Source organism: Sus scrofa, chromosome 16, assembly GCF_054392235.1.
Source record: "Sus scrofa isolate SSC_HxYL_T2T_F1_AM1 chromosome 16, Sscrofa_HxYL_maternal_Yorkshire_Landrace_v2.0, whole genome shotgun sequence".
In the NCBI taxonomy this organism is placed as follows: Eukaryota; Metazoa; Chordata; class Mammalia; order Artiodactyla; family Suidae; genus Sus; species Sus scrofa.
In genome coordinates this window covers 39,834,646-39,853,891 of record NC_139398.1, presented here as the reverse complement: position 1 = coordinate 39,853,891, position 19,246 = coordinate 39,834,646, and the positions used below count along the sequence as shown (strand labels likewise).

At 41.7% G+C, this 19,246-nt stretch overlaps 1 protein-coding gene across 4 annotated transcripts in view; it reads right to left on the bottom strand.

Annotated features, from left to right (window-relative positions):
* The window catches only part of NIM1K (NIM1 serine/threonine protein kinase), a 72,256-nt gene that overhangs the window by 44,895 nt on the left and 8,115 nt on the right, over positions 1–19,246 (bottom strand). For 2 of the 4 annotated variants that reach the window (XM_021077039.2, XM_085002197.1), the window contains exon 2: positions 8,219–8,344. The exons of the other annotated variants lie outside the window; for them this stretch is intronic. The gene's annotated coding sequence lies outside the window, so the exon portion shown is untranslated. The remainder of the gene's footprint in view (positions 1–8,218; positions 8,345–19,246) is intronic. 4 annotated transcript variants of the gene reach the window in all.

The following is a 19,246-nucleotide window of genomic DNA, read 5'->3' as shown; positions in this document are numbered from 1 at the left end:
GAGCTACAGTAATCAAGTTAGTATGTGAGGATAGACCAAAAGATCAAAATAGAGTCCAGGAACTAACATACATATTTGGCCAGTTGATTTTCCACCAAAGCACCAAGCCAATTCAGTGGGGAAAATGAACTCTCTTTTAACAAACAGTACTAGATCCATAGTATGTCTGTGTAAATGAAAGTTGAATCTTGACCTCTATCCCACACCCTACACAAAAAATAATCTGAGATGGATCATTGACTTAAACATAAAACCTACAACCATAAAATTTCTAAAATGTACAGAGGAGACAACAGGACCTTGAAGTAGGGTGAGTTTTTTGGTTTTTTGTTCGTTTGTTTTTTGTGTTTTGGCCATGCCCATGGCAATGTGGAAGTTTCCAGGCCAGGGATTGATCACACACCACAGCAGTGACCTGAGCCATAGCAATGACAACACCAGATCCTTTAACTGCTAGGCCACCAGGGAACACCAAAGGGCAAGTTTTTTAGATTGGATACAAAAACTACAAGCCATAAAAGGGGAAAAAATTGATAAATTCAACTTCATCAGAATTTAAAATGTCTGGATATCAAAAGATACCATTAAGAAAACCAACAGACGGATGGGATTGTAAATTGGTGCAACCACTGTGGAAAACAGTATGGAGATGCCTCATAAAACTAAAAATAGAACTACCATTTGATCCAGCAATCCCACTTCTGGGCATCTATCCAGAGAAAACCATGACTCAAAAAGACACATGTACTCCAATGTTCATTGCAGCACTATATGCAATTGCCAAGACATGGAAACAACCTAAATGTCCATCAACAGAGGAGTGGATCAAGAGGAAGCGGTACATATACACAATGGAATATTACTCAGCCATTAAAATGAATGAAATACCAGCATTTTTAGCAGCATGGATGGACCTAGAAATTATCATGCTAAGCGAAGTCAGCCGTATAATGAGACACCAACATCAAGTGCTTTCACTTACAAGTGGAATCTGAAAAAAGGGCAGACTGAACTTCTCTGCAGAACAGATGCTGACTCACAGACATTGAAAAACTTATGGTCTCCAGAGAAGACAGTTTGGGGGGTGGGGGAGATGTGCTTGGGTTGTGGGATAGAAATCCTGTGAAATTGGATTGTAATGATCATTATACAACTACAGATGTTATAAATTCATTAAAAAAAAAAGAAAACCAACAGAAAAATCATAGACTAGACTATATATCCAGGACTCTGAACGGTATCTGGCCTACAATAAATGCTCAGTTAAATATGTGTTGAGCAAATGTATAAAAGACTTGGCTCTTTTCTACAAAAACACATGGCTATTCTAATGGGTACAGCCAGTTGAGGTGTCACTACCCTGTGATTGTGGAGTGGGCAGTGCTAGAGGGGAAGTCTATTGTATTGGAGGAAGGAAAGGTATCAAAATTCACTAGTAGAAATAAAAATGTGTTGTCAGCAAATTCAGCAGACCACATACAGGTCACTAGGACCTACAGAAAATCAGACAAAATAAGGCATACCAGTAGAATAATCATAAGTAAATTAGCTAAAAACACAGGAAGAATTTCACCAAATGGAGTAGAAGGCATATGCCTCATTCTTGGTTGCCTCAGTAATGCTAATGATTTTATAATGAGACGCTATAACTAGGAAATAAAGGTGAAGTTACAAGTGATTTACCTCAGATCTTAAGAGGATTGGGGAAGAGTTTTATCATAAACAAAAGATGGGGTCAGGAAGGGAAATTTGGGGATTAGGATAAAACCAATCCTGCAGACTTGGGACTGCATCTGGGCATGGCAGAGACCCGGGCTGACTGTCCATTCTGGTTTGCTACAGTTACCCATACCCATACTGTACTGGGCAGCTGTTTCATGTTATTTTAGATTGCTTCCCTGCTCCTGCTGTAACTAGGTCAGTTAGGCAATAGAAGTCTTCGGTATAATTATTTTGAATTAACATAGTTCTTTTTTTTTTTTTTTTTGTCTTTTTAGGGCCGCACTTGCAGTACATGGAGGCTCCCACGTTAGAGGCTGAATTGGAGCTGTTGCTGCCAGTCTGCGCCAGAGCCACAGCAAAGCCAGATTGAAGCTACATCTGCGACCTACACCACAGCTCATGGCAACACTAGATCCTTAACCCACTGAGCAAGGCCAGGGACCAAACTCAAAACCTCATGGTTCCTTGTCGGATTCGTTTCCACTGCACCACAACGGGGAACTCCAACATAGTTCTATTTTACTCTTAAAACCACCAATTATATGCTAATCAATACTCTCTTTTATTATTTATTTATTTATTTTGTCTTTTTGCCATTTCTGGGGCCGCTCCCTTGGCATATGGAGGTTCCCAGGCTAGGGGTCGAGTCGGAGCTGCAGCCACTGGCCTACGCCAGAGCCACAGCAACATGGGATCCGAGCCGCGTCTGCAACCTACACCACAGCTCACAGCAACACTGGATCCTTAACCCCACTGAGCAAGGCCAAGGATCGAACCCACAACCTCCTGGTTCCTAGTCGGATTCGTTAACCAATGAGCCACGACGGGAACTCCCCAATACTCTTTTAAAGAGAGGCATGGAATGATCCAGTCAATGACTTCTCTGGGATCATTCAGGGTGAAAAATCAAGATGAGACTCCTACTTATGATAAATTTATTTTCAGCCTACCAACATTCTTCATTTAATGAGCACGTATTAAATACCTATTATATGCCAAAAACTGCTTCTTTGCTTGATGAGTTTACTGAGGATCTAATGTCCTGGACACTTACTGAGTGTGCATGACTTAAAATAGGCCATCTGCTGCTGAGATAAGCACATTGGGTACCAATGTTCACTGTTTGAAGTACATTCTATGTTTCTACTGAGAACATTGACTGGAAGGGACCTTGCAGTTCTACGTAAGACAAATCTTAATTGTATGAGTGAATGGTACTTCAGGGGTCCAAGCAATGCAAGTGGGTTATGGAACACTCTGGTGGGGAGTAGGGAGGGAGGAGTGGTTCTTACATTCAGCGATGGAAATAAACATCCAATCTTTCTACTGTGCCTTTCTGATCTAAAGGTTTTTTGTTTGTTTGTTTTTGGTCTTAAAAGATTCTTTTATGATGCTGCTCTTTTACACGATAAAATCAATTAGGAACAATCATTAATTAGTGGGGGTTTTGGGGTTTTGTTTTTGGGTTTTTGTTTGTTTGTTTTTGGCTGCCCAAGGCATATGGAGTCTCCAGGCCAGGGATCAAATCCAAGCCACAATTGCAACCTAAACTGCAGCAGTGGCAATGCCGGATCTTTAACCCACTGCACCAGGCAGGGATTGAACCTGCATCCCAGTGCTCCCAAGATGTCACCAGTCTGGTTGCACCACAGCGGGAACTCCCATTAATTGATGTTTTGAATGGCAGGAACAAGTCCCATTGTGCCACAGCAGGAACTCGCATTAAATGATGTCCTATATTTACATTAGAAACATCACCTTTGGGGCCTTGGATTACTAATCCCATTGATCTGCCATAGCTTTCAAACCTCAGGCAGGGATGCGTTGTTATGAACCTAATTTGAAAGAAAAGCAAGTACTTTCCTGCCCTCTGAATTATCCACCCAGGGGGCTCTTCTCTGTTTGGTTTTATTTTATTTTACCGTTTTTTTTATGGCCTCAACCTGTGCCATATGGAAGTTACCGGGCTAGGGGTCAAATCAGAGCCACAGATGCAGACCTACGCCACAGCCACAGCAATACTGAATCTGAACCACATCTGTGACCTACACCACAGCTGTGGCAAGGCCAGATCCTTAACCCACTTAGCAAGGCCAGGGATTGAACTTGCATCCTAATGGACACTATGTAGGATTCTTAACCCGCTGAGCCACTACAGGAACTCCAGAGCCGGTTTTTCAAAGGTAAACAGCTCTTTGCCATGGTAATTACTTAACGAAATGAGACAAGCGAGTTGTTGCTTCTTAACAGCTCATGCTTAAAATAAATAAATACATATATACATAAGTGGTGCTACTAAGAATTTACCTAGGCAGGAAGGTAGTATTCCTTATATGAATCCAGGAGATAGGTACAAATACCTCAGTTTTATAGATAAGGGCATTTTAGTCAGCATAGGGAAGCCAGGCAATTCTGCCCGTCTGGGATTCAAGCCCAGGCAGGGAGGCTCCAATTTCAGACATCTTAACCACTACAGTGGGCTACACAGTTATTTTCAGTGCGTTTTTACAACAATAAAGTAATTTTTATGTCTAGAATTTAAGATTTGGCATAAGGAAAGTTGACTGCTTTGTTCTATGCATCTGTAGCTTCATACAGAGAAAGCTTTCAATAAATGTCCTGGTGAATAAATGAGTAAACAAATGTAGACAGTCACAGGTTTTCTCTCTGTTGCCTCCGTCTATCACCAATAGTTTTCTTCCTCCCTTTCTCACTGCCCACCCTTCACCCTCAAACTTGGTTAATAATAAACTTATCCTGTGTTCCCTCAGCTCAATGCTAACCAACAAACTAGTACTTCTATGCTTCAGTAATTGAATGTCCTGCTTAGGACGCACAAAGGGAGCAGACAGTCCAGCTGGGATGTGGAATGCAAAGTGAGAATTCCAGAAGATGCACCAGTTTAGAGCCACAGGCACTGAGAAGAGGCAGAGTATGTGTCCACTTGGGGAACACAGGGACTCTAAGACTGAAATTCTCTTACCTCATCCATTCTCCAAGATCTGCACCACCCATAGGATGCTTCACTCACTCATTTAACATTTATTGAGCATCTACTATATATCAACACTATATGACATTAAATTATACAAATTAATAATTATAAAAATGTGTTTTATTTTTAGCACAGATACATATAAAATTATAACAATAATAGCACAACAAAGGAGAAGAGTGAATAGAGCTATAAAGGAGTAAACTTTCTCAATCTCACTGGAATTAAATTAATATAAATTTAAACTAGGTTCTGATAAATTAAAATGTGCATTTTAAGCCCTAGAGCAACCACTCAAAAAATAAGTAGTAATATATAGTCAAAAAAATAATTAAAAGTTGGCGCTCCCTAGTGGCCTAGTGGTTAAGGATCGAGCATCGTCACTGTAGTGGCTCAGGTTCAATCCCTGGCCCAGGAACTTCTGCATACCACAGGTACAGCCAAAAATAAATAAATAAATAAAAACCTGTACATAGAGTTAAATAATAATAAAAATAATTAAAAGGCTATTCACATGCAGAAGAATGACGTTAGACCCCTACATCACACCATAAACGAAAAGTTAACTCAAAATGCATCAAAGATCCAAATATAGGAGCTAAAATTGTAAAGCTCTTAGAGGAAAATACAGGCCTGAATCTTCACAACCTTGGGTTAGGCAACAATTTCTCATATCTGACACCAAAAGAACAGGTAACAAAAGAAAAAACAGATAGACTGGATATCACCAATTAAAAACTTATATGCTTCAAGGACATCATCAAGAAAGTGGAAAGACAAACTACAGAAGAGGAAAATTTTTCTTGCAAAGTATGTATCTGATAAGGGATTTGTATCTAGAATCTATAAATAAAACAATTCAGTAATAAAAAGGTAAATAACCCAATTAAAAATGGACAAAGGATCTGAATAGGCATTTCTCCAAACAAGATATACAAGTGGCCAGTAAGCACATATACATCATGAGCCATCAGGGAATGCAAAGCCACAATGGGATACAACTTCACAAGCGCTAGGATGGCTAGAATGAAAACGATAGGTAATAACAGGTGTTAGAGTGGATGTGGAAAAACTGGAAACTTCATACACTGCTGGTAGGAATGCAAAATGGTGCAGCATCTTGAAAAACAATCTGTCAGTTTTTAAAACAGTTAAAGTTATCTTATAATCTAGCATTTATAGTGCTAGGTATATACCTTAGAGAAATGAAAACACATCCACACAAAAACATACACAAATGTTCATAGTAGTTTAACTCATAATAGCTAAAAGTAGAGACAACCCAAATATCCATCAACTGATGAAGGGATAAAGATAATGTGGTATGTCTATACAGTGGAGTATTATTCATCAATAAAAAGAAATGCAATACTGATACGTGCTACAATAAGGACAAACCTTGAAATCATTCGCTATGTGAAACAGTCACAAAGGACCATACATTGCGTAATTCCATTTACATGAAATATTCTGAATAGACAAATCTATAGAAACAAAGTAGATTAGTGGTTGGCTAGGGTTTAGGGGGAGGAGTTGGGAAAGCTGGTTAAGCAGAGTAGCATTTTTTAGGGTAATAAAAATATTCTAAAATTGATTGTGGTGATACAAATATGTACAAGTCTGTGCATATACTAAAATCCACTGAATTTTACACTTTTTTTTTGTGAGGGAGGAGGGTTCTGCACCCAAGGCATGTGGAAGTTCCCCAGGGCTAGGGATCAAACCCAAATCACTGTAGCAACCAAAGCCACAGCAATGACAATGATGGATCCCCAACCTGCTGAGCCATAGGGGACTCTGAATTGTATTTTTTTTTTTTTTTTAAGGGCTGCACCTGCGACTCATGGAAGTTCCCAGGCTAGGGGTCAAATTGGAGCTGCAGCTGCCAGCCTACGCCATAGTCATAGCAACGCAGCATCTGAGCCACATCTGTGGCCTATGCCTTAACCCACTGAGCAAAGCCAGGGATTATTAAACCCACATCCTCATGAATACTAGTTGGGTTCCTAACCCACAGAACCACAATGGGAACTCCTGAATTGTACACTTTAAATGAGTGAATTATATGGTATTTGAATTACATCTCAATAAAGCTGCTGGCAGTTCCCATTGTGGCGCAGCGGAAATGAGTCTGACTAGTATCCATGAGGATGTGGGTTCGATCCCTGGCCTTGTTCAGTGGGTCAAGGATCCTGCATGAGCTGTGGTATAGGTCAAAGATGTGGCTCGGATTCCTCATTGCTGTGGCTGTGGAGTAGGCTGGCAGCTGCAATTCAACCCCTAGCCTGGGAACTTCCATATGCCACAGGTGCGGCCTTTAAAAGCAAAATAAATAAAGCTGTTAGAAAACATTTAAAATAACTAAAGGAATTAAAATATTACACCAGAAAATATTCCTTAATGCAAACTATACAGCCAGCTGCCATCAAATCTTTTTCTTACTACCTTGACCATATTTTTAGACTAAACACAACCTTCCAATTCCAGACCATTCCTGTTTCCTTCTGCCATTCACGTCTCTGCCCACATCTTCCATTCCAGCTCACAGTCCTAACAGCTACCCTCCCTTTCAGAATTTCACTTAGATCTTGCCTATTGATCTTTGCTCACACTGTCCAAAAAGGCTGGAACAAAGAAATAGACAATCATGTAATGTTAGCGGAAGAAGCCTCAGTGCTCCTCCCCTCTCACCCCTTCACTTTAGGGCTTAGGAGACAAGAGCCCAGAGAGGTTACATGACTTATCCATGGTTTCCAAGGTTTCCAAAATATTTTGTCTTCCACTCACCTCCTCTAAAAAGCCTTCATTCATTAAGCGCACATTTCCTTATCTTCCTAGCCAATCTCCGCAGCTTTACTGCACTACTGAACAGTATCAAATGCATTCATCTCAAGACGTCATTCACATTTAAACTCAAATCTTGCAACCCAGAGAGGAAAAAAGCAGCCACTTTTTCTCCATGGTTCCTATATCTGATGTCCCAGCTACTGCGGCTTTTTCTTTTTCTGTTGTCTTGAACAAATCAAAATTCATAGGAGGCTGGCCTTTGGACCAGCTGGGAAGAAACACAGAAACAAGATCCCTGCCTGGTTTCCATAAAGGGCATTCCTTCAACTTACTCCACAGAAAACCATTCATAAGGTCTTCAGTAAAGAGCAATTTAGTCCATATAAAATATAGCCTCTCCAGATTTTAAAATGCTCTCAGGGAAGAAAATGGTAACAAAGAGTACTCACATGTCTTTATAAGTTTATACCTGTAGATATACCAGGATCAAAGATTAAGCTGCTTTTTGAAACCAAATAAATTATTCATCTTGATGAGAAACAGAAAATCCTCTAGGGAGGCAGGAAATTCAGAAATCATGTAGGTACAAGCAGTCATTCTGGATTTTACATGAAGAGAAACTACATTAAAACCAAACTGGTCTTCCAAGCGAAGGAAGTCACATAGTAAATAATAATGCAAATCCATTAAGAAAAAAAAAAAAATGAGTCCTACCTGGCTTGGAAAAGCAAAATTAACAGCTCTCTGAAAGGAGAGGAAGGTCGCCTTCCCGTGTCTGGCTGAGCCTTTGCTGCTCCAAGAACTGCTGGGAGCCCGCGTCTGCACAGAGGGCCTTCAAGACTGAGGAAGAGAAAGGCAAATGTAATTAGGGATGCTTTCTTTCCCAGAGCAGGGGACAGATTTGGGGCTGACTGAAGAAGTGATTACACAGTGCTGTCGAGGCAGTTTAAGTGATGCCCACCAGGGAGGGCAAGGGAGGAGGCTTTTGGAACTAGTTCTGAGAATTGCACACTGTTCCACTGACCTGATATTTCTGGCTGAAAAAATTTCCCCAAGGAAGCGAGTGAAAGTAGATAATGAATACCTCTTATCTCATGGGATAGCCCAGGAGCAGAGTGTGAGCTCTAGAGACCAGGTATTATTTAAATGTATAAAATGGCAAAAAGATCACTGACCGAACATGGAAAGATCATGAATTATGCACCAAAAAGGTTTCTGCTGTGATTCTCAGTCCACATTCCCCCTCTTCCCTGCCCTGCACTATTTTAATCTGAATTTTCTATATTATTTATCATCGTAAAGAAAAGGGGTGTGTAGGGGAAGAGCCATGAGGTCCATGAAAATGGGCACATCTCTGAGAGCTTCATGATAATTGTTATGCACATATAAGCAAAGATATCTGCAAAGTGCCAAAGTTCTGGATATGTGGTATCCAACTGTGAACAGGGAGGAGGGAAATTAAATTGGGGTGGAGGTGGAGAATTCAAGAAACCCTTTCACATTTTACCCTGTTTACGTCCATGGGTGGTTTTTTCGTAGTGGTTGCTGTTTTGACTATTTATGATTACAAGAGAGATTTCCTTGGCTGAAGGACTAAAAACACACATTTATCTCCAGTTTCTAGGGAGCATAGCCTCTCTATGATGACCATGTATGAAAAAGGAATTCATCCCGGACACAATCAACTGGCCCACCCACATGGTATAGTCTAGACCAGCATTCCAAAGTGGAGATTTTCCCAAGTTTTGAGTTCAGAAGAAGGATGACTTGGAAAGAAATGAAATCTGGCATCATATTCAACCATTCAAGTGGTTGAAAGGGTGACACAGTTATCAAGTGACTAGAAAATACACCCCCAGGCAAAAGGGGATGCCCCAGCATTGGGGATGAAAACAAAACACAGCCTACAGTGCACATACCTGCACAGGGCTGGGGGGACACGGAGAGGGAAGGCGTTAAAGTTCTAATTGAGACTGTGTGTGTGTGTGTGTGTGTGTGTGTGTGTTTGCCATTTCTTGGGCCACTCCCATGGGATATGGAGATTCCCAGGCTAGGGGTCTTATCAGAGCTATAGCCACCAGCCTTCGCCAGAGCCACAGCAAGGTGGGATCCGAGCCGTGTCTGCGACCTACACTACAGCTCACGGCAACGCTGGATCCTTAACCCACTGAGAAAGGCCAGGGATCCAACCCACAACCTCATGGTTCCTAGTCGGATTCGTTAACCACTGTGTCATGATGGGAACTCCCTAATTGAGACTATTAGCTGTGTACATGCCACATTTGTTTTTGTTTGTTTCTCTTGAAGTTAGGGCTTTGGGAATCCTGAAGAGGAACAGCATAAGGGACAGTAGGCCCCAGACCGTGGGGGGAATTCTCTTCTGAACTGAGTTTTGCTATTTCAGAATATTCAGGAACAGTCCCAGAGATATATTTAACTGCTGCTTGGGCCTTGTTCCCAAACAGATTTGGGGCCTGGAAGTGGATTAATTATGTATGACACTGGGATAGAGCCATGTCTCCATCAGGCTGCATCTTCTTCTCTCACTGAGCTGTAGTCCCAGAGTAAGAAGACCAGGTTACCTTTGCACAGAGGAGTCACTAACAAGGAGATGACAGAGATGGAAGAAAGGCATGCGGGTCCCGCGAACCTTCCTGTCTGAGCCAAGGTGGTGTCAGGAGCCTTATGACCAAGCTGTGCTGAAACTGTGGTTATGTCAGAGGCTGAATCTGGTCCTAAGGATTTTAGTCTGTGAGGGATTTATCTGAGGCCTGCAGATGAGGGCATTTAAAAATACCTGATTGGAGCCTGAACTAAGTGCGAAGGATGGGGGAGGAAGGGGACAGATGGTGGAATATGCCTGCCTGGAAAGGACCTCTGCCAAGTGTCAGGAATGATGAGTAGTAGAAACCCAAGGGCAGTCATGACCACTGCCCTACCAGTCAGAATCTTGGCACCATCTCTGGCTTCTCTCTTCCCCTCACCCAGTCCTGCGGATCCTCTTCCTTCAAACCACCCCAGTCCTTTTACACATTATCCTGACCATCACCTCTACTGGGCAGGGGTGGATCCCACAAAAACATGCTCTAAGGTACCAGCAGACCAGGGCACCAAAGAGAGGAAGCAGCAGAAGTCTTAAAATATTTTGATATTTGATCATTTTTCAATGCATCTAAACAATCATCATAAGAAAGAAATCAGAACTTGGGTTTTATTGGATTTAGTTATGTTTAGCTTTGCTTAACTTTGAATTGCACGTGGAGGATGAAGGTAATGGCCTTTAAAGGTCTTAATCTTACCCTGTACCTAGTTGGCTGAAACAGACTTTGAACACGCTTTCCTACTTCCTGTCTTATCTAGTTCAACTTTATTTTCTAAGAAACCATCTGCAGGATCTTTCTAAAATGTAGATATTACTTCCCATTTAAAATCCTTCATTAAAATGACTATATGATAAAGTTCAATCTCCATTGCATGGTCTAGAAAGCTCTTTAAGACCTGGCTCTTCAAGACATATAAACAACCTAAATGTCCATCCACAGATGAATGGATAAAGAAGCTGTGGTACATATATACAATGGAATATTACTCAGCCATTAAAAAGAATGAAATAATACCACTTGCAACATGGATGGACCTAGAGATTATCATACCAAGTGAAGTAAGTCAGAAAGAAAAGGATAAATGTCATATATCACTTACATGTGATAAAATTTATGATAATATGTGATATATGTGATATGTGAACGTGACACAAATGAACTTATCTAGGAAACAGACTCACAGACATAGAGCACAGAACTGTGGTTGCCAAGGGGGCAGGGAGGTGGAAGAGAGATGGATTGAGAGTTTGGGGTTAGCAGATGCAAACTATTACATACAGAATGGAAAACAACAAAGACCTACTGTATAGCATAGGGAACTATATTCAGTATCCTATAATAAACCACAATGGAAAAGAATATTAAAAAAAATCTACCTCTTGATTTTATTTCTAGCCTCATTTCTCATTTCCCTGGATCCCTCCCATTCACAACCCACCCCCGCCCCCACCACATACCCTGACAGAGTTCAGGACATGCTACCACATACAGGGCACCAAAATATATTGACTATTTTAAGCAGGAAGGTGCTTTTGACTTCCTTCCCTCCTTGCCCTTCTTCCCTGAAACGTGTTATACAACCCTCAGGTGAGAGAAGCCCTCCCTATACCTGGAGGAAAGGAGCAGCCTTATCTCTGTAGGCAAAGGGATAAAAGAATCCTAACAAACAGGTCTACCACATTTCCCTCAATTGATTAGACTCAACTCATACTCCTTAGCCTATCACTCTCCTCCATGACGGCCCATTCTTTATCCAACCTGGCACAAAACACTCAGGTCTGTTTCTTTGTGTCTTCATCTCCTTCTGAAGGCAAACATGTCACATAAAACGTATATTAAATAAATGTGTATGCTTGTTCTCCTGTTACTCTGTCTTGGTCAGTTTAATTTCCAGACTCAGTTTAATTTCCTCCCCTATGGTCCTATATTTGAGATATATCAAAATACCTGAGGGGAGTTCCCATTGTGGCTCAGCAGAAACGAATCCGACTAGCATCCATGAGGACGCAGGTTCAATATCTGGCCTCGCTCAGTGGATTAAAGATCTGGCGTTGCTGTGAGCTGTGGTGAGGCCAGAGGCTACAGCTCCAATTCAACCCCAGCCTGGGAACCTCTATATGCCAAAGGTGTGGCCCTAAAAAGGCAAAAAAACAAACCACAAACAAACCTGAAGTCCATCAACACCTCAGGCTGCTTCATACTTCTGTGCCTTAGCACAAGACATGCCCTCTATGCGGACTGCTTCTACCACCCATTCACCATCAAACCTCCCAAACTCTATCCTTCAGGGAAGTCTTCCTTGACTCCCTCACATCCCATGCTCTCGGAGTATTTCGTGCATCCATTGGTGTATATGTCTCTCTATGGTGTCACCGTTTGTGTGCTCATCTCCGTCTACCTGTTTAGACAACGAGAGACCTAGGGTTCGGAGGATGTTCTAGCCCATCTCTAAAGAATGCCTGGCAAGTCACAGGTACTCAATGCTTGTTTATGGAGCAGACAAAGAAGAAATGAGTTAAAACAGGTTTATTTTGTTTGTAAGCATGAAAATTATTTTCCATTAATGTTTCACAAGGGATTAATTTCATTCCTTTTCTTATTTCAATCACCTAATGGTTGAAATTCTACATATTCAAATTTAGACTACATTCCATTCTCTTCCTTTTCCTTCTCTGCCCTTCCCTTCATTTCCCTTCTCTTCTCTTCTTCTGATACACCAAGAGTATTTAGCTCCTCCTCTGGTTTTCCCCCATGAAATTTAATATTTTCCTTCAACATCTTTAAAACTGTCTGGTGTTTGAGTTACTTGAGTACATATTTGTCCTGCTGACCAGAATGTGGGTTTCTATGGGGCAGGTCCTCAGTCTTATTAATTTCAGGATTCTGGGCACCCAGTTGGTGGGAGAAGTCCATTAAATGCTGGCTGAATTGACTTGAATAGTACAGATATTTCATTTTATTTTTTTTTTGCTTTTGGAGCTGGGGTGGGGGGCACCGCCCCGGAGGCATATGGAAGTTCCCAGGATAGGGGTTGAATTGGAGCTACAGCTGCCAGCCTATGCCAGAGCCACAGCAACACAGGATCCAAGCCATGTCTGTGACCTACACCACAGCTCACGGCAACACTGGATCCTTAACCAACTGAGTGAGGCCAGGGATCGAACCTGCATCCTCAGGAATCCTAGTCAGGTTTGTTACTCCCTGTACAGGTATTTTAAAATGCAGTGTGGATCCTGGAAGACAGAGGAATAGATATTTCTCTCATAAAATTCCTTCCCTGGCCAAAAAAAAAAAAAACCCTCCCCCAAACCTCCCCCACTTAAAAAAAAAAAAAAACCCCACTACAAACAACTGTTCTATGATTTCTATGATGAGGAAGAAAAGGCAAAAATCTAAAAAAAAAAAAAAAAAAAAAAAACCCAAACCCAACCAAACAAAAAACCAAAAGTCTCTCAAGTGTTGTCTCTAAAACACAAGCAGTTTTGTTATAAGTGTCCCTAACCCAAGCCTCTCTGGCTGGAAAATTTCTGAAAAGGTTTGGGTTTGATGAGATGCCCCACTGCTTTTGTACAGCATTCTAAGGTTCCCAGTGAAGCACACCTCAAACACAGGCAGACATTCCTAAGGAGGCTATTTGAGTTGGAAGCATCAAATATTGACAGACCAGAATTTGCTCCAACCCACAGACAATAAAAACAACCTGCTTACGGCTTCCCTCTGGAAGGCTCCCGAGGTTAAAATGATCCCAGTAAAAGTAAAGAAGGTTCCATTTCCCTGTATTCATTTTAAGGGTGTGACATGTCAGTAGCCTCCAGCAGACTTTGCTATATTTTAAAACATGAGAAATAATCCCTGCTCTATTTTCAAGACCTTCTCTGCACTCCTCAATTCCTCCAAAACAGTTCTGCAAATATACACACCCAGGCACTTGCCTTTGCCCTTCTCCCTACTCCTGGCCTGCTTTGTGTTTACACTTCCCCAGGGGAGCCAAAACCAACACTAATTAGCAGTGAATTAAATCCCACTGACAGTTCAGGACAACAAGGAGAGGGCCAATGTTTACCCAGGACTCCAAGGCATGGCTAGTCCCTTTCCCCAAACTCTAAGACACACAGTTAAATATCCAGCCATGAAGGAAATTCTGAGATCTGAATCAATTACGCAATTTATTCCTAAAGTTTTACCTTCCCGATCCTGAAATATCCTTTCATGCCAGGTAGTTGACATACCCAGCTTGCCCTGACTGGAACACACTTGCTCCTTGTCTTACTCAGCCTCCAAGTTGAAATATCTCCTGGGCACTGGACCCGCCAGAGGTAGTTGTTCCATCCTCATTACGTCCACTGAAATTCATTTCTTGATGTTCTCATAGCTCATCCCGATATTCTATTGCTATTTTTATTTTTATTTTTGGTCTTTTTGTCTTTTTAGGGTCACACCCTCGACATATGGAGGTGCCCAGGCTAGGGGTCTAATCGGAGCTACAGCTGCCAACCTATACCACAGCCATAGCAACGAGGGATCCAAACCCCATCGGCGACCTACACCACAGCTCATGGTAATGCCAGATCCTTAACCCACTGAGCCAGGCCAGGGATCAAACCCATGTCCTCATGGATGCTAGTCGGATTCACTAACCGCTGAGCCATGATGGGAACTCCCTGATATTCTGTCTTGATATCTTATCTCTGACTCCTATCACCTCATATTCTAATTATGCACAGCTTTTCTAGACTGACCTCTTCTGCTTGCTAATCCTGTATCCTCAATATTCCCCAGCATCTTGTGCTAGGTTATGGTAGGTGCCAATTTGTTTAAAACACACACACACACACAGGAGTTCCCGTCGTGGCTCAGTGGTTAAAGAATCTGACTAGGAACCATCCGGTTGAGGGTTCAATCCCTGGCCTCGCTCAGTGGGTTAAGGATTCGGCGTTGCTGTGAGCTGTGGTATAGGTCACAGACACGGCTCAGATCTGGTGTTGCTGTGGCTCTGGCGTAGGCTGGTGGCTACAGCTCCGATTATACCCCTAGCCTGGGAACCTCCATGTGCTGCAGGAGCGGCCCTAGAAAAGACAAAAAGACAAAACACACACATACACACATACACATAATATACAAAAGGTGATATAAATCTATAAGCCAAGAACTATAGCAACTTTTGAAGGACATTTGGAAGCAGCCACACTTTTAGTTGATGTTAACAAAGACTTTCTAGCATTTTATTCAATATGACAGAGAAATCATAGTAAGAACTACTTGTATTAAGCATTTACTATACACCAGACACTGTGTTTCTTAGAGTCATTATAACAAACCCTGTAAGACAGATAGTAAAATTCCCATTGCACTGATGATACTAAAATTTAGAGAGGTTGAAGAATTTGTCCAAACTCAAAAAGCCTGTGACTATCAGGGCCAAGATGGGATCCAGGCCCTCCTGATTCCACTCGCTGCCTCCATCTGGGGTCCACTACAGTGGAACACAATGCTCAAAGGATTCAGCTACGGCCCTGAGGTCCAAGCTTGGGTATGGCACAAAGAAGTTCCCAGGCCAGGGATTGAACCTGCACCAGAGCATCGGTACAAGCTGCCAAAGTGACAGTGCCGGATCCAAAGTGCTTTGTTTGTGAATAAACTATTGGGCCTGGTGAATATCAGCGACAGTAAATAAACTAAAGTGTCCTTTATTCCCAACTACGTAACAGACTTGTCTTCTTCTCCACTGCAAGGATCCAAACTGACTTGATGAAACCCTATGCTGCTGGATGATGGCCTATAAAGAGAAAGTTCAAAATGGCTCATGCTGATTATTATTACTGATAAATGAGTCCAATGCTTTAATGGAAGTTATAAATAAATAAGCATACAGAGCAATATTTTCGGTATTTGTACACACCAAATAAGAATCACAACTCGGGCCATCATGGAATAGAATACCTGTTGAAAGTTTAGCAGACGATACAAAAAAGTGAAATTATAAGCCAATTTCAGTCCCTAATATAGACACCGAAGATGTAAAATGAAATAGTACTAAAGCAAATCTGTCAATTTATATATAAAAGCATGACCAAGTAAAATTTCTCTCAAAAAAGCAAGCATGGCTTAACAATAGAAAATGTGTAATTTTGGGAGTTCCTGACATGGCTCAGCAGTAACAAACCCAACTAGCATTCATGAGGATGCGGTTCAATCCCTGGATTTCTCAGTGGGTTAAGGATCTGGTGTTGCCAAGAGCTGTGATGTAGGTTGCAGACTTGGCTCAGATCCCACCTTGCTGTGGCTGTGGTGTAGGCCAGCAGCTACACCTCCAATTCAACCCCTGGTCTGGGAACTTCCATATGCCAGGGTACAGCCCTAAAAAGACAAAAAAAAAAAAAAAAAGAGAGAGAGAGAGAAGAAGAACAAAAATGAAGATGTGTAAATTTAACACATGAATCAATTAAACGAGAAAAATAAAAGGACAATTCAGCACATGCAGAAAAAAAGCCTTTGCTATAACTGTTAATAAAAAATGTTAGGAGTTCCTGGAGTTCCCGTCGTGGCACAGTGGTTAATGAATCTGACTAGGAACCATGAGGTTGCAGGTTCGATCCCTGGCCTTGCCCAGTGAGTTAAGGATCCAGCATTGCCATGAGCTGTGATGTAGGTCGCAGATGCAGTTCGGATCCCGAGTTGCTGTGTCTCTGGCGTAGGCTGGCGGTAAAAGCTCCGATTAGACCCCTAGCCTGGGAACCTCCATATGCCTTGGGAGCAGCCCTAGAAAAGGCAAAAAGACCAAAAAAAAAAAAAAAAAAAAAAAAAAAAAAACGCTCCCAACACTGACATTAGCCTATAGTTGGCAAAATCTATCTATTGTAAGAGAGGCACAAAACACAAAGCCTATCTTACAATAAAATGTTGACTACCTTATAGAATTTATTGACTACAGTTACTGAAAGTGAAAAACCGAATGGTTGTCTGGGTACAGAATGATTGTAACTGTGTTGACTGTTGACCCACCTGACTGCGTGGCTGAGACGGAGCTGAAGCTCACTGCCCCTGCTCAGCGTCAGGTAAGAGGATCGCTGGCCCATGAAAAGATCAAAATTCAGAACTGCAAGTCTGGTTTCTACTGAATGCGTATCACTTTCACAGCATTGTAAAGTCAAAAAATCCTAAGTCAGAAATCATCTGTACATACTTCCTTCAATCCTTACAACAGCCCTGAAAGGTGCCTGCAATCATCCTCATTTTTCAGATGAAGAAACTAAACTTCAAAAGGACTTGGTAACTATGCATGTGCATGTCACAGACTGTCCCCACTGAACAGATGCTGCAGGAAAGGATGAGGATGAAAAGAGATCATTCTTCCCCATTTTCTTGCTCTCACTTCGATGCCAAGCAATGTGAGGTTGCCACGTTCTTACTCCACAGTGGAATGCTCCTCCAACAACAGGATGAAATGCCCAGTGCCTGCTTACTTTATATCAAGGGTATGAGGTGCTCCTCAAGAGCCACAGAGCTTTGACTAAATCATCAGCTAGTGGGGTAAGCGAGAAATACATACGGATAATGTAATGACATTCAAAGCACTAGGATAGACACATGCACAGGAAGGGTGGGCAGAGAGCACATAGGGTACAATCAATGTTCAGGGAAAACTTACCAAAGGAGATGAGGCTTGAAAGAATTTGCCCATGTGATTAAGCAAGTGCTAAGATAAGGAAATGTAGGTCAGAAAAGTGAAATGTTGGGTTTTTGTTTTTCTTTTTTGGCCTCTGCAGCAATGCTGGATCCTTGACCCACTATGCCCAGCCAGGGATCAAACTCACACCACAGCAGTGACAACACCAGATCCTTTAACCACTAGGCCACCAGGGACCTCCTGAACTTCTAGTTTGGACAGATAACCCTTGGACATAATCACAAGCACTAGTTCTTGAGCAACTGTGGCAGACAATGAGGTACAGATTTTCCTACCCTTTATATTGCCTCAAATTCAATGGTACATTAAAAAAAAAAAACCCAGTATTTTGGATACAGCCAAATAAATAAATAAACTAGACATTTAGAAAAGCTTAAAAGGCTTTTAAAAAAACTTCGTTATTAAATACGATCACAGTGTATTTTATTAGCCAAGAATGAGAGTAGTAGTCTTCATTTGAATCTTAGTCTCTGTTCTTTTCTTTTTCTTTCTTTCTTTTTTTTTTTTTTTTTTTTGCTTTTTAGGGCCGTACCTGCAGCATATAGAAGTTCCCAGGCTATGGGTAGAATTGGAGCTGTAGCTGCTGGCCTACACCACAGCCACAACAACTCAGGATCCAAGCTGAGTCTGTGACCTGCTCTACAGCTCATGGCAACATTGGATCCTTAATCCACTGAGTGAACCCACAACCTCATGGATACTAGTCAGGTTGATTACTGCTGAGCCACAAAGGGAATTCCCTTAGTCTCTGTTCTGATGGGCAACTTTCACCAAATAATCTAGCATTGAACAAAAAGGTTTAAGTCACCAATTTTCTATTCTCACTGAACATTCTGGCAATGAGACAAACAGGTTTAGGCCAAGAGTCTACCTACTTAGCAATGCTATATACTAACCTTTAAAAAATGTTGCATTCTATGTCCTATAGATACTAACCATATCACTGGTTTTATTGTTTTGGTAAACTTTTTATACTTTTCTTGGCAGACAGCAGTCACCAAACCACACAGACTGGTTCTCACATGGATGTGAGTGGTATACAAAGACACTGACTCTTGAGGAAACCTGAGTTTAGACAAGGCAGAAGCTTCCCTCCTCACCTTCTATATCTCTCCATTCAAAGTCTGCCGCCCTGCCCACACTCATCCAAAGAGCTTCTCTGCTTCCTGGGGAGAGTAATTCTCTAGCATGTGCAACATGACAGAATATAAACCAACTAACATAAATTTATCTCAGTGTTACATGGAGGGCTCTCACGAGGCATGAATCCTCACTAAGACTGCCCAAGGCTTCACTCCCAACCTGAAAATGTCGCTAAGTAGGCTGCTACATATGTCCTGTGTGAGTGAAGCAGGCTAATGACTGTCATGTACTAGGAAAGGGCCAAATAGGTCAGATCTCCCAGAAGATCAAAGTGCCCTCAGCTTTCAGGATATGATGGTACTCAGGAGT